The 15346-nt window shown below is 39.0% G+C and overlaps 1 protein-coding gene across 2 annotated transcripts in view; it reads left to right on the top strand.

Annotated features, from left to right (window-relative positions):
- Window positions 1-15346, top strand: part of INSC (INSC spindle orientation adaptor protein) — a 131417-nt gene that overhangs the window by 6148 nt on the left and 109923 nt on the right. The window contains exon 3 of one of the 2 annotated variants that reach the window (XM_032113159.1): window positions 87-271. The exons of the other annotated variant lie outside the window; for it this stretch is intronic. The gene's annotated coding sequence lies outside the window, so the exon portion shown is untranslated. The remainder of the gene's footprint in view (window positions 1-86; window positions 272-15346) is intronic. 2 annotated transcript variants of the gene reach the window in all.

The following is a 15346-nucleotide window of genomic DNA, read 5'->3' as shown; positions in this document are numbered from 1 at the left end:
GTGGGTTATATTCACACCACTAAGCTTGGAAAGTATTTGAGAGTGGAAGTTAAGGGGAGTACTTTTTTTTTGTGCCTTTTACACAGAAGCTGGTGTCTGAATTCAGCAACTTGTGGAGCACAGGCTTTAAATGGTGCTTGACAAATGGGAAATTAGTGTATGTCACTGACTGACCACGACCGTGGAGAGCACCTTGAGACAGGAAGAGAAAGTGGCAGCTCCAACGTATGAGAGAAAGGCCATGGTTTATCTCTGTGAACCTGGAGGTTGTGTAAGTATGGCTGCTTCTGGGGATTTGATTCTGTGGTGGGGATTTTGAAGCTGAAAACAGGGCTGTGTGTGGAGCTAGATGATGACAGTGAAACATTACCTGCTGGCTCTGCAGTTAAGCTCTGTGAAGCCAGCCCCTCTTTGCAGGAGAGGCAAGGCTGCTTGGCCATGCTCCTGAGGGCAGTGGCTGCTTGGCTCTCAGGGCAGCTCAGAACCTTTCGTTCAGTATTGTTTGGAGGTACAGCATTGCAGTAACATCCCACAGGCTCTCCTTTCCCTGTGCACAGCCTCCCAGGAGCTCTTCAAATTCTGTTGTCACTGCTGTTCCACAGGAGCCTTTGCCAACAGAGGCTAAGGGACAGCAAGCTGTTTAGTGCGTGTTACAGGAGGCTGCCCAAGCTTTACCCTGGATTTCCTTCCTGGCTGCAGAAGTGGGGAGGACAACTTGCCTCTTGCTCCTCTGGGCATTTAGCTTGTCCTTGTCTCATGATCTGCATAGGCTGGAGGCTCAGGGCCAAAATCTTTCTTCATTAGCACTCTGATTTATACTCTAAACTAAGTGTTTGCAGTAACTGAAATAGACATCTGAGAATGATTTCAAGATACTTAAATCTAGTTAAGTATCCAATGTACCTTCCCTCAGGCTGAGTGAGCTTTGAAACTGTGTATGTATGACAAATATACATCTGTCTTCTTTGTGTCTTCCCTTCTGTGGGGAAAGGCCTTTAAAAGTTCAAACCTAAACCCCTGTGCTTGGCCCTGCTCTGCAATGAGCATCTGTAAATTGCGAAGAGGAGGTTTTGGCTTTGTTTGTTCAGATTTTATGTTGGATTTTTTCTTGGATGTGTCTGCTGGATGTGTTCCTAAGGCTATGACTTGCAGAGAGTGGTGAATCTGCTATCTAGTAGTGTTTTTTCTTGTGTTTTTGTTTTTCCCCTTGGTCCACTTCAAAAAACTACAAAATGGCGCTACCTAATCTTTAGAAAAAACCTAAACAACCTACCACCAAAACTTCTGTCCATAGCAATACTGCACCCTAAAAAAATACCCTGTAGCCACTAAGCCACACAGCTTTGAATAATTCACTTTCTCAAAGACAGCTGAAGTTTGTGGCTTTTCAAGTGAATGGAACTGGAGCCCACAGAATCATTGTCTGTTCAAGCCATTGCCCAGGTGGGAAGCGGTGCTGGGTAATGAGCCAAAACTTTCTATATAAAAAGAAAAAAGGATAGCTTCATTTTCAAGAGGTCTAGGATTGGATTTATTTTAAATAAAAGTGTGTTTATAAGTGTATGACTATACAAACATATATGGAAACAACAACAGATAATCAGCCTGAAAAATGCGTAAGCAACAGATGTCTTTCAGCATGTGCCACTTGGATGTAAACCTAGAAACACACAGCAGGTTCTTTTGTGGTTAGATTTCATCATGTAAGGGAAGTCAAGTAATTCATAGTCTTGGTGTAATTCCTTGCTGTTGTATTTGGAAAATAGGCAACACACAATTCAAAAGATGGTTCAGACTTTTTATCTTTGATAAAACTTGGTCCCTGTCATTCCCTGTGGATGTGAGGAGAGTTGTTACTTAGGAAAGTACAGTGTTCCCTTGTGTAGGTACAAGGCTCTGCTGCCAGTTAATTCAGTATGCTCTGAGAGTACTGAAACTGGGCCACTGAACACTTGTTGATGTTTAATCAAATTGTGATTTATGGACTCAGACTTTCTTCTGAACTTTATATTACTTAGAGCCTAAGTGACAGTTTCTGTCCTAGAACAAGAAGCCCATTTTGATGTGATATAGCACATTTTTCATACAGTGAGCCTATCCATTGCAGAATTTTGTCTTGTCCCAGGTGTAGGGGTTTTACTACTTGTAGTCTGCATATATGAATTAATAAAAATATAGGTGTCCTTCTTATTAACTTGTGGTCTAGATGTGGATTTAAGGCTTTATAATCTTGGACATTAAAAAAACGCCTTGGAGGAGAGGATTTAAAACATCAGCATCCTCAAATTGTCTCTGAAAATATTCTCAATGTTTTTGGCTGGAACACCACCTTACTCTCATCATTTACATTAGCCTTTCTACAAGCCAGTTGTGAGAAAGCTTTCCCGGACAGAAAACTACCTTTCTCTGTTCCATATGTTAAGGATTAACTGGCCTAGTAACTTTAGGAATGCATTTCCCTTTCCTAACTGTATTCTTCAGAAAAATGCTGTAGGTAGGAATCCATAGCAATCACTGAGTATGATGATCCTGAATGTCCTGCTGCAGGGGCACTACCTGTGCAAAAGAGTACAGCTCTTGGGAAATGAGTTACCACAAGAAAAGAAACAAAACCAAGCCTCAGCTGGCTGGACAGTCAATACTGGATGATTTGGTGGGCAAATCTAAATCACTGCTTTTTTAGTCCAGTGTAATTTTGAAATTAGTAATGTGTTTGAAGCTGGGATAAATCTTCAGTATGCTTCCTGGTAAAGTGTCCTCTAAGCTTTCACTGCTATTTTTTTGTCCTCTATAAATGGAGAGGCAATGAACTGCCTATGAAATGCAGAATTTGGAGACAAAATTGTGATTATGTTCTATATGTGCAATATGTGCTTTGCACTTAGAAGCTGCAACTGAACTTGTAATGAATGACCTATTGTCGTAACAAGGGATGCATATTTGCATTGAATCCCATTTAGCGTTTGGTTTTCTATGCTTTGGAAGGTGGGGTGATTTTTAATTGGTTTTTTTTTCTGCTCAACTAGAAATAGGTGTGCATGTTAGCTGGGTTTATTTTTAGGGATGAATGGAGTATGAAAAAAGAAGCTTGCCTCAGAATTACTGTGTGAGTGGAAAATGTTAGGTGTATGTTAGGATTAATACAGCCAACACCTGTGAGAGCTGTTTCAGTCAAACAGCAGATGGTGTAAATTCCTTAGTAAATAATTTGGAGTTAGTATTCCTCTTCTGAGTAGTATGAATCTGTCCTCTCCCCCACTTTCTTCTTTTAAGCCCTCCAAATCTGCTTTCCTTTTCTGTCTCTAAAATGATCCCCAAGCCCTCACTCTCTGTTGATCCAAAAAAGAGTACAACTTCCCGTTGAGACCTTTGGAATAGCTGTGTGCAGTAAAGATTATCTCCTGTTGGACCTGTTAATCTGCAGCAAAAGTTTTGATTTATGAAATTATTTTCACGATATTCTGCAGGACCCAGCACAAGTTGCAGAAAGGTCAATGATGAAAAAGGCCTGGGTACTACACACAGGTCCAAAACAATGTAACAGTAAATTGCAGTGCTGGTAAGTGTCTTGTTGGTTTGAAGGGTGGCAATGTGACAAAAATAGAGTCATTGTCTCAGTCTGAGTGTCATGGAGAGGGTTTTGTGCAGATATGAAAGCAAAGAGAGGAAATGCTGTAAATTTTCAGTACTACTATGAAGTCTTTTACTCACCTGTTAGTGTTGCTTGTTCATAATAAAGTACAAAAGTGGTGAAACAGTTTGGTCATAGTTATGAATGTGCCACTGCTGCATTTTTTTAAAAACAAAAATAGGGCAAATACGAAAAATAGGGAGGACAGAGGTGTTGAATCTCTTTCAGTTTGATCATTTAAATTTCTAATGCTTCTGGATCTTCCATGCTCCCATCATGGTGATGAGTGGAAGTCAAACCACCACTTTAATTCTGATGCTGATCTGGGCATGGCAATAATCAAGATGAGGTTTGATGTAGATTGACAGAAATGTTCTGGTTGCAGCACAAGTCCTTGTCCAAACTAAAGTCAAAGGTGGATGGCTGCTCTCTGGGCGCTGAGGATTTTGTTTTGTTACTGGATGAATAGATGAGAGAGGAATTTAGTTTCTTTATGAAGTTTCTTCATTCAGTTGTCTTTAGGGAGCTATTTTAAGACAAAGAAGAAAAGCAAAAGCCTTGTTCTAGAGGTGAAAAGAACAGTGGAACTTCAGAATCCTATAAACTGCTTTTTAAAAATGATCCTACTCATAGACTGCATGAAGTGAACACTATTTTTGCCTCTTTTGAGTTATAACTTTTAGTGAGAATGCAGCTGCCTGCTGTGCAGTGCTCAAGAGCAGTGCCAGAGCTCATGGACTAGTGCTCTGTCCCACCTCCCACTAAAACCCCACATGCACAGAAAAATGACCTCGTGGCAGGATGTGATCCAGATAATATCACTGGATTCAAGAATATTCTTTTCCTTCTCGTAGTTCCTGGGTGGTTTCCATGGATAAACATGCCATCTAAATGAGGTACTTATAAAAATGTGCATTTTCCTAGAGTGAGGTTATTTCACAAACACCTGGTGGCAGATTTTGGAGTTATTTCTGTGCAGAGGCTGGCAATAATGCCTCAAGGACAGACAGAAGAACAGTTTTAGATTTAATCAGGTTCCCTATACCTTGAGTTCCTCTTCATGGTTTCTGCCTTTATGATTCTAGTCGACAGCTCTTGCACTTAATGAGATAATTTTGGCTTTTCTCTTGAATCTCGCATTTTTTTGGATCCAGCTAGGAAGTCTCATTATTTGTTTCTATTTTCAGCAGAAAACGGAAACTGTCCCTCTCAAAACTGGAGCACAACAAACTACATCATAAAATAGTAGTAAATAAAACTTATTATAAACCAAACAAAAACTTTGTATAGTATTGCGAATCTCTGTACCATTTTGTCAAAGGCAGACCACAGCTTAATTGAGCTTTCAAAATAGAAAAAATAAATTAATCAAATCTATTTCTATGGAAAATAAATGAGGCACTTCTTATCGCATGAATAAATTGTTCCTTTAGAATATTGTTTTGTACCATTATGGCTTCAAGTACCATTTATGTTGTCTGCTAATGAAAGGTGTCTGTAGCAGCTAACACACCAGGTATGGAAAGGGCTCAAAATTCCCAATTCCTTTCAAAAGTGAATACAGTGTGTCAGAAAGGAGAGGAGAAGGGGGAAAAGAGTAAGGAGCTAGAACTCTTTAATAACAAGAACTAACCTGGGGAGAAAAGTTCCTATAAAAGTATAATGCATAAAGACTTTTTCACACTGCCTCAAGTTTTTGTTAAAAATGTATTCAAGATTTATAAAGATTTTTTCGATTTAAAATACTTTTTTTTTCCTTCTCTCTCCCCTCTAACAGTGTAGGTACCTCCAAAATAAGTTGAAGGAATGGGCACAGTGGTAATTGGTTTGAAGAAAATGAGACAGGGAGGCAAAAATTGAAAAATATTGCTAAAGAGGGATTTGCTTTAAGGAGGCAACTGACCCATCTCAGTGTTTTAAAAGTATTATTTGAGCTTTCAGGCTGTATTAGCTCAATGGCTTTATTAGTTGTTGCATATACTAGATATAAGTAACTATAACTCTAGATTTTGGAGAAATACTGACGTGCAACTCTATTTGCCAAATCGATATGTTCATTACTTGTTGCGGATTTGATTCCACAAACGAAGTGCCCATGGGTGGTGATGAGATCATATCTGAAATACCAGACGAATTCTGTCATGGCTCCAGGTCTCTGCAAAGCAATGCCTGACTCCCTTTGACCTGGCTGATGGCTGGTATTTCTGGAAAGAATATTTAAGTTTGTGGATGTTCATCTTTTATTTATTTTTTTTTTTCCCCTTCCCAGAAAGCCCAAAGGCCCCCAGGGCAGGGTCTTCTTGGAGGGGAGACCTGTAGTTTGGCTTGGCTCAACCTCTGATTTATTGAGGCTGAACTGCTTCACAGTTTCCAGTAAAAAACAAAAAAACACATTTGTGTCAAAGATTTTTTATTTTTATTTTGATTGCTGTGGAGTTTAACTGCCTCAAACTGGGGCCAGCCTTTGTTCTGTCTTGCAGTTAAGTAACTCGGGCATTTATGATAGCCTGCAATTACTGTACAAACTATCATTTTTCCCTTTCAAAAGTTAACATTTCTCCATGCTTGCAGCATTATCTCAGATACCACAATTATGTGCATCCTCAGGAGGAGGAAATGGCTGTGGCACATCACATACTGTGGTGTGGTGAGTGTAGGGAAGTGTATTTTGGGGGTTTCTCTGATAAGTGTTCTTGTGGAGCCAGGTTTTCATAAGTGTCTGATGAGAAAAGTTAGTTCACAGCACATACTGTAATGCCTTTCCGAGGAAGGTTTGTGGCTATTCATTCTTAAGTGATTTAAACATATAGGTAGGAAGGGTAAATACAAGGTAAATTACAGCAAAAATAAACTAGTGAATACCCAAAGCCTCATGTAGTCTGAGGCACACATGAGAACGTGATCCAGGAGTCAAGAAAGACCAAAAAGTGTTTCTAAGTAGGCAATGGTCTCAAACATTTGAAATTAAATCCAATGTGCAAGGAAACCACTTCCTACAGGAACTGCTGAAAGAGCAGGTTGGCTGTGGCAGGCCTGGGAAAACAGTGCTGTGCTTGATTTGTTTGTTCTGATTTGCTCTTTGGCTTCCTGGAATTTTTGGAGTTCAAGCTCAAATATGTGGTACCTACAAGCAAAGCAAGAATAAATCCCTACCTTGCCTTTTTGTCAGGGGTTTGCTATTTATTTTTTCAGGCAATCTGCGTATGACACAGAGCACGTGGGAAGGCAGGGATTTTCGTCATTGGTCTCAGATGAGCTGAGTTCCTGATGGCTTCAGTGCTCTGGAAACTGAGGGATATTTGCAGATGGATTTGGATTTATAAGATGTGCTGCAAAAATAGATGCAATTTTAACGAAACCTTTCACAAGAGGCATATAAATTCTTCTGCCTTTTGCCAATGTATTAACTAGGGATGTTGAAAAGTTGTGTCAGTCTCTCCTTTGCAAGAAGTTGTGGGGGAGAACTATGTTACAGCCTTTAAGTATGACAGCTTTCTATTCTTGTAGAGCTAATCTGTCAAGTCAATTTTTTCATGACCAACTTTTTACAGGTATGTAGATTAATTGTTTATTATATAAATGTAGTCCAAGGTCACTGTTAGTTTATTTTTCTTTAACATTAACATAGAAGTAAGTGTAACCTGTTCTAATGCTTTGATGGTTTGATGTACTAGGATGGCCAAATACTTCAGTTTTTCTTTTTGCTCTTTCATCACTTTGAGACAGCTGGTAAACACTTGCTTCATTCTGCATAAAGGATGGAATCAGCTGTGTTTATTGTTGAACAATGTAGTGTTGATTTGGTGAAGAAGAGATTAAAAAGACCCAGGGAAATACAATCCCAAAGCTTGGCTGACATCACTGTTTGGCAGCCCATTTAATATAGGAAGCCTTGTCTCCTCCTCAGAGTTCTTTGGAGTTCAGGAGAGGCCTGTCTTGTATTCACTCTGCTTGTCCTGGTCTGATCCATGGCTTTGCTCTTGTCTGGTGGAGGGAAGGCTGCAAAACCTTCCTGCTGCAGCATCACTACCTAAGGCCTTCTCTCCCAAAGACCACACACTGCATTTTATGTGGCTTCTGCTGTAATAAATCACATAAAGCAGCCCCTCATACAGGGCTTGTAAAAGCTGACTTTTTGTTTTGTCTAAATGGTGGTCTGAATAGTGCCTGTACTCCATGCACCTGTCGGGTATTAATAGGAGAAAAACAGGATACAGTTTAAAACTTATATTTTATAATGGTGTCCATTTTAGTGTTGCCATGGAAGGTGACACCACCTTGAAAAGAGAGATTTACTCTGATTTTAGTTTGTGTGGGTAATGATATGCTCACATGAGAAGTAATTAAATGCACAATGGTTTCTTAATATATTTATAAAAAAATAGTGGATGGCCAGTTAGGTAAATTAATCACAAAATGATGAAAAGTCTAGTAGAAATCTAATTATGAGTGAAAATAGATTCAGTTCTGCAGATGTGGGCAACAGAGCTGGTGTAGGGTAGGGAGCACAAGTCCTGTGAGGAATGGCTGAGGGAGCTGGGAGGAGGCTCAGGGGAGACCTTTTTGCTCTTTGCAACCACCTGAGAAGAGATGTGGGATTGGTCTCTTCTCTCAGGCAACTAATGACAAGATGAGAAGAAATGGCTTCAGGCTGCAGCAGGGGAGGTTCAAGCTGAACATCAGGAGAATTTCTTCACTGAAATGGTTGAGTGTTTGGAATGGGTGGAGTTGCTATCCCTGGAAGTGTTGAAGAAATGACTGATGTGGCTCTTAGTGCTATGGTCTAGTTGACAATGTGGTGATCGATCAAGGGTTGGACTTCATGATCTTGGAGGTGTTTTCCAACCTTGATGATTCTATGAAATATCTGTAGTCCCTTTAATATCTTGGATGGATAAAAGCTCTCTTGGTGCCATCAGAAAGGTTTTCTGCTTGATAAACTTAGCACAAGTGTCTGATGTCTCAGTTTGACAGTAACCTTGCTTGTTTGAGCAGGCAGTGTGATATCAGGGAGGGCAGTAACCTTCAATGTGTTACTAAAACAATCAGATTTTGCCTTTCTGCACAAGTACACAGCGTGTGTAGAGTGAACAAAGCCCTCCTCTGCCTTTTACTCTCAGTTTAATCTGCTAAGAAAGATGAGGCACGGCCTTTAATGAGCCCAAGAAGTAGCTATGCTCATTCTCATACCCCTTTAAAACAAAAAGTAGCCAGATGTGGCTCTGATTCTTATGGTAGTTGGGTGCAGTCTCTCCTTGGACTGTGAGCACTATTTTGTAGTGTTGCCCTCAAGTATTACGCAAATGGATCAAAACCAGTAATACAGTAAATACACTAAATATAAATATACTAAATACACTAAATATATACACTAAAATATAAGGAAATAGTGGGAAAACACTCGTTGTTTATGGTTTGTCCAAAATACTCTGCTGAAGTAAAAAAGTGATGCAGAATGGGTCTTCAGTGAGATTGTTTAAATGTTGAGCAGGTGGCCAAAGTTCTGTGCAAGTCAGCTCAGTTGACAGGGATCCATCACAGTTCAGAGCTGATCAGTATCAGTTCACAAGCTGAAAATACTGGTATGAAACTTGTTGTGTCTCACTGTATGTGGCTGTAACTTATACTTTTCTGCAACGGCACCTTGAAAGTCCAGCCTTTAAAGTGCCACTAGAAATTATAGGTAGTAATGTCATTAGATCCAGGTAGGTTTTTTAACACTGCAGTATCAAAGGAATATTCCCTGGTCCAACAAAACTTTGGTGAGGAATGAAGTGCTTGTGTTGACAAGAAGTTGGTAGGTTCACTTGATAAAGAATATCTTTTTTCTTTCTATTTTAATTAAAATGAGGGATACAATTTTACATCCTACCATATTGTTTTCCTAGTAAACTGCCTTTCAAATCACAGTGTGAGTTTTCAATTTTGATGTTCAAAATACCCATTTGTGCCAGTAATTTCTGTATGGGGAGCAGAAGCTGACTGATTAAGTTGCATATGCTTGTGAGCCACCATGCTGTGTCACCCCCACAGTGTGCTGACACAGTGTTCATGTGTTTGAACAGTCTTTTCCCACAGATATGTAGCTCTTGCATCACCTCTTTTTACTAAAAACAGGACAGTATGTGCACAGACTCTTTAGGATATTGGTAAAGAATGAAACAAACTTGCATATAACCAAAAGCAGCCTTTATTTTCCACCCTTGTTCTCTTTTCTTGGTTTTCCTTTCTTTTTTTTCCTAAATGATAAACTAATTTTTATCTGAGCTTGAGTTGTGATATCATTGTTCCTTGTTCAACTTGTTATTCACAAATCCTCTCCACTTGTGTTATTTTTTTCTACATGAATCCATGTTGTCATTTGCAAGACCATCGTTTGCCTACAACTACATTATTTTTGGTACTGCTTCTTCATTGAGACATATGTCTAAAGACTCAGTGGCTGTGTATTTTGTTTTGAATTTGAAAGCTGTGAAAGGTCTGTACAGCCCATTTCTGTGTCTTTTACTTTATCATTGGAAATAGATTGCCAGCTACAATCTGTATGTATTTAATTTGTCAAAAAAAAAGTGTTGGCCAAATTTTCACATTTTAGACTTATTCAATTTACCTTAATGGTCTTTAACTGAGAGTTATGTTCACACAGTAGAGGATAAAATAGACTGAAATTTTTTCTCAGAGCTATTAAATTTTTTCCACTTGATGAGTTCCCATCTAGTCCAGAAAATACAGGTTTTTGAGTGTGTCCAGTGTCCCTATCAATTCTGGCAGCAGAGAGCTAGATTGCTTAGGGTTTTTGGAAGATAAAGGAATAGTGCAAAGCAAGGAATGTGAAGAGGAATGTGGTTATTTCTGCATGGCAGAAACTTGCTTTATTTGACAAAGAACATGCTTAAGCCTTAATGAAATGGTTTGGCTTTAAGCACACACTCTGTATCTTCCTGGCTAGACGTGTATTTTGCAGAATCAGGGTGTGAGTGACTCACTGGGCTGCACAAGAACCAGTGACAGAATGGAACTTGTGCTCTAAGCAGAGAAATCCCATGTCATGGAAAGCATGTCACTTCCACATGAGCTACTGGGGGCAATAGCTTCCATGTAGACCTTAAGGTAGGTGGGCTATGCAGCCATCCTCTCTGAGGCATTAAAACAACATTCTGAATCTAAGCTATTGCATGAGGGGCATGTTCTATTCAGTATTGCTGTTACTAGGAGTTTCTGTACCAGATTTCTCTTGAATGTCTTCAAGAGTTGTGTCAAAGCCTTAGAAACCTTGGTACTCTAAGCATTTCAATGGTGAAACAGCAGCTGTGCTGAGACAAGCCAGAGGTAGCACATGCACAAACCGTGGGGTGTCTGGGGGAGTTAAAGGCAAGTGTCAAAGGACAACACAACCGATTTCAGTGAAGACTCACAAGCAGCTTGTCTGGGAAGTGCTGAGGCTGCTGGCCCTAATGTAGCAAAACATTTCAACAGGTGTCAGGTTTTAAGCATGTCAGATTTTTCATTTTGTTTCATATGAGCATCCTTAAGTAGTTTGCTGGATTGGGATCCTGGCAGGACTGAAACCTTAAATATCTTTGCACATTAAGCAGCATAAGTTATAGCAAGAATTTCTTTGAATTTGCAGCTTTTTAAAAAATTCTGTAAGATGGTTATACTGTTTCCCTATTGGTAGTTCCTGCTTCTTTTGGTGCTTGAAAGAATTCACTGGGTTTTATAATATTTAAGAGTCTACATTTTCTTCCTACTAGATATGCAAACATGTTTAAAGAGCTTGGAAAAAAAAGAGAGACCAATCAATAAACCCTGCAAAACTAATACTGATGAAAAATACACCTCTTGCACAGCTTTGAGGCTGTCCAGAGAAAAAATTGCAGTCTTGTCAAACAAGCCATCACAGAGAAGCACTCATTTGTTTTCTGGCCTGGCAAAAAAAAAAAAAAAGTGATTTTGAGAGCTATATTTGCACTTAGCATGGAGGCAAAGATAAAGCACGTCTAGCAACAGCTCAGCTGAGCTCAGCTTATCTGAGCTGTAAGAACTCACACTTAACAGCAAACCATCATAAATGATGGATTAGTTCTACAAAATGAGTGCTGTTGAGCTTGATTCTGCTTATGTTTCATGATTACATTGCACATCTTTGTGTTTCTCTGGTGATGATACCTTTCCCTTTTGTGAAGTTTCTTCATGCTGTTGTTGTATATTATCGAAGAAGGAATTGGGAGACTGGATGGCAAATACTGAATGCAATGCATTTTTCAAAAGGTGTTAGTTGTTTGCCAAAACTAGCTGAATTAAATGACTTTACAGCATAGAACAGCATATGTTTCTTTTGGCTGATGAGAAGAAAGCTGAAGGAAGGCTGGGAGAGCTCTCATGATTCAGGCAGCAGGACCTGGACTGTAGTTGCCCAGTTTGCACTATTGTAGCTTGCAGGTTTCCTGCTGTTCCTCTAAAACAGATTTTTCACATTGATTGAGGGTCTCTTGGCTTGAAAGGAGGGAGAATACAGCAGTTTTTCAGGGCAGAAGGGGGGTGTTCCAGCTGTAGGTTCTCTGTTTGCCTGAGATGGACTTCAGCAGTTTCCAATATTGAAAACTGGGACAAGCAAAAAAAAACATAGAGGACATGATTTCATAAAGAATTTTACTTACTAGAAAAAAGAAAAGTATTTAAATGCAGATCTTTTGGAAATAAGCACTATTACTGCTGTTCCTCCAGCTGGTTAGATTTAAACTTGTAATTACAGAAGCATACCCAATAAGCTGGCCCCCAAAATATGATACTGGTTGCCTCAGTCACATCCCAGACCTGACTATTATCTTGAGGTTACAAAGGTTTTCCAAAGGGATGAATTTGCCCTTTCATTTCTCTTCCAAAAATTCCATTCTAGTAATGAAACGTGATCTCAGCTTTTACTCCTTGTTCCAGTGGAAGCAAAAGGAATTAAGTCTACTTTCAGCATTATGTCAGCTGCTGGTCAAGGCTTTGGTTAATGATCTGAATCTATGGTGGTATCCAAGTCTGCAGGTAGGCCAGTATTCACAAGAACTGTGAAATAAGTAGAACCCTGCACCATCCACCCCCTTCCTGGTGACTCTATTAATTCAATGATGGTAAAGGTCTCTTGGAGCAATTCTTTGACATTAGCTCTGCTTGTTTGTTCAGGTTACTGAAGGGGGAGCATGTGGGAGATGTAGAAGTGTCTTGGGCAATATGTATGTGGCAGTTTTTAAAAATTATTGTTATTGTTTTTTGTTTGGTTTTTTGTTGTTTTTTTTCTCATGAGAAGTTTCTGCACTCAATGCAGTGTGAGTGCAAAGTATCTGTGCAGGGCTAAAGCATTTACTGCTTTCCAGCCCTCCACTCTGCAGGCGTGCAGCAGGCACGAATGCACTCAACAGTCCTATAGAGAACTTGAAAAAGTGCCTTATGGAATAAATGTTTGCTTGTTTATTGGGATGGATTAAAAGACAGAAAAGTAAATGTCATGTCTAAGTACTAAGATGTGCTGCTGTGCTGTGTAAAACAAATTGAACTTTACATCTAGATTGCATTAGTGCGCTGCCTTCTTTGCTAGTCACGATTTATAGTTTTGAAAAATACTTTCAAGCCCTAATTATGAGCATTTCTTTAGTCACATAATTTGAAGGAACAGTTTATGGTTTAAAAGGGAAGGATTTTTTCTTATTCATCTTTTGGTTCATGTCTTTACTTTTTATATTTCTTGGACTTAAGTGTTCTTGTAACTGGTACAAGGTGAAGTGAATGCCAGAATAAAAATCTCAGTCTTTGACTGGAAATGAACATTGCCTTCTTTCACAGTAATAAGAATATTTGTTCTTTGTTTTCCTTAAGTCAGTTTATTTTAATTATGATGGTAATTAATTTTTCTTTTAACTAATGAAATATCAGTTGATTTTAATAATAAGTTTTGTGTGGTCTAAGTTCTTTTAGTATCAGTTCACAATAAATTGTTCGTTCCTACAAGTTATGGATAAAGTTGCAAAATTTTTGTAAGAGCAGCTAAATGCTTTTCTGCTTTATGACATCTTTTCAAATAATTTTGATTTAAAAATTATTCTTCATGTACCTTATTTAATAGTGAAAACAAACGATTTTTTTAAACTAGCTTGGTATTGATAAATTCTTAATATTTACAGAATATAAATGTTATCCTTCTGGGTCATATACTTTTCGACAATGCTGATCGTACAGGAAAGCAGCTTTTCATTTTCCCTTACTGCTCCAATGCTGCGAAATAAAACCAGTGTACAAGGGAAAGGAAGTGTACCTTGAGTACACTGAGTGTGTGGGGCAGTGGTACCCAGAGGTGCTGCATTTTCCCCGCAGTTTGCTGTGTTGCATGTGCTCAATTCTGGTTTGTTGCCTACTTCAGAGCAGAGTGTAAAAATTTCAGAGAAAGTAGAATAGCTGTAAATTTATAATAAAATAACGGACCATAGCACAGTATTTTTAGATTCCAATTCTCTATAGCAAAAGGAGTGAGCCATATTTTCAGCTGGTGAAAGCTGGCACTGCTCCATGATTGCTCTCTTTTGTTGATATCCATGCTGTCCTCCAGTAAAACAGAAGCTGTTTACCCACTGTAGGTTATGTTCATAAAGAATCTATATCAGAACACAGCTTTACTTCGGAAAAGTAACTTTTTAGTTCATATGTCAGATGTGAGCTTTGTATTTATTCTGGAGTCCATATTTTACCCAGAAAATGAGTGTTTGCAAATTTGGAAAATATTTCTGATTTTTTTTTTTTTTGTGATGCTTCTTAATTTTAAAATCTGATCCTTTGAATCTGATCTGATTTCTTGAGGGTTTTTGTTCTTCAGCATCTGCTTTATGAGGCCTACTGGCATGTGGAGGAAAAAAATATTTTGAGACTTGTTCAGTAGAATGAAGTGGCCTGTTGATCATTAACCGTCTTCAAAAGACAGATGGAGTACCACCAACAGATTAAACAGGTGGAAAATGTCTACACAAGAACTTTGCTGTAATCAGAAACAAACCATTAGAAACTGTTGTGGGGAAGTCTTTGAGGGCTGGCTGGGTTATACACTTTCCCAGGCACTGCAGTTGGGAAAACCAACCTGTTGAGAGTCCAGCCTGCAAATAATTAAAACTAGGTCAATTTGTTCTCAAAGATCATGATCTGAGTAATTTTGAAACATGAGCTTTCTTCATCTAAAGAAACTGCACTGGTAAGCATACACTGCATATAGGATTTGAGCATGCCTTTCCAGCCCCAGTGCAAGGGAGTTGGAAGTGTTTGATTGTACCAACAATGGACTTACCTTTTGGTATTTCATTTTTTCCAGCTGCTGTTTGTTACAGGCCAGGTGAAGTGTTTCAGGATGGGTGGTTGATTGTTTTTTTTGAAAAGAAGTATTCACAATGTGTCACAAAAAATCATTTTGATGTTGTGTGATGGAGCAGGCAGATGAAAGGATTGACGTCAGTCCCTGCCACAGCAGTGACAGACTGAAACGTGTGCTCCTGTTTTTTGAACTTGTGTCTTTATCAGTACCAGTTCACACATTGATGTGTAAACTGTTAGAGGCAATATCCAGCTCCTGGGAGTCTGCAGTCACTAATACTAGCTCAGGCTGAGGACTGGGGGTTTATTTTATTTTAAAGCCATGGTATTTAATGTCAGTCTTTGTCTTGGAGCCTGAAGAGTGTGTATTGGATT

The sequence above is a fragment of the Corvus moneduloides genome, chromosome 6, assembly GCF_009650955.1.
Source record: "Corvus moneduloides isolate bCorMon1 chromosome 6, bCorMon1.pri, whole genome shotgun sequence".
In the NCBI taxonomy this organism is placed as follows: domain Eukaryota; kingdom Metazoa; phylum Chordata; class Aves; order Passeriformes; family Corvidae; genus Corvus; species Corvus moneduloides.
Note: the sequence above shows the minus strand (reverse complement) of the source record. Positions and strands in the feature narration are given on the sequence as shown.